Consider the following 1,072-nt stretch of genomic DNA (forward strand, 5'->3'; position numbering starts at 1 on the left):
TCCAATCTGCCTTGTGCGAAGAGGGAAATCGAGAGTTTCGAAGATTTTACCCGATTATCGATACTGACAGTGGTAAGGTATCTGTCAAGGGAATTACAAGACTTCCGTTGAAATGTATGTGAATTCCTGACGGACGAAACTACTGCTTACACTAACTTACGCTAGGGACAACACACATACCCATTCCCGAGGGAGGACTCGAACCTTCGGCGGGAGAGCAAGACTTCCGTGAAGTTTGTTTTATGCTTACATTTAGTTTTAAGTTTACATTCTTTATACGCTTTTGAATTCGGTATGGTAATTCTTCATTTATTTTATTTGAAGTTGTACTTTGCTAGCTGGCAACTGCAGATTCTCCTACTTCCATTTGATTTCGTCCCGTTTGCGATTACTGGTAAGATCTGACGGAAGGTCTAGAGAAGAAAACGGTAAAGCCGCTCATAAGGCTACTGTTGTTACGGAAATGTCTGACTGTTCTATGGTATACTCCAGTGAACATTTTATGGGTATTGGTACATCATTGCACAATGGAAGTGCAATCGTGCGTGAATTAAAAGTCTTATTTTTCTTTGAAAGAATACAGGTGCTGTAAGTGTCGTAAGCAGGGACAGACTTCGGGGGAATGATTGTATGTAGAATATTAAACCTGTCATCGCTACGTGCTAAATGGATCGATCGTTTTTCAGCGGCAGGAGACTACACTTCATCTTCCCTCAGCCATTTAGCAAGAGATATTTATAAATTACATACGCATAGCTTCCTCGTGAATCGTTCTGCCTCTTGCTGAAAACCAAATCAAAATCCTTACAGTATTTCCTCAGATTTTTGACAGGTGCAATGTAAGTTTTTGATCGCAAAGAAAAAGCGACACAATTAAGATTACCAATTTCGGTTTTTTGCTTCACTTACATTGCAGAAACTTGCTTGTTGTCAAATCCCCTGACTCTAGGTCCACAGTAAGTACCATATTGGTTTTGATGAGTGAGTTTACGAATATCAAAAAATGGTGCTATTTTTTTATTGCATTTACTTAGAAATTTAAATTTTTTGCACCGCCGAGGGACTGTAGAGC

This window comes from Schistocerca gregaria, chromosome 3 (genome assembly GCF_023897955.1).
Source record: "Schistocerca gregaria isolate iqSchGreg1 chromosome 3, iqSchGreg1.2, whole genome shotgun sequence".
NCBI classification, from domain to species: Eukaryota; Metazoa; Arthropoda; class Insecta; order Orthoptera; family Acrididae; genus Schistocerca; species Schistocerca gregaria.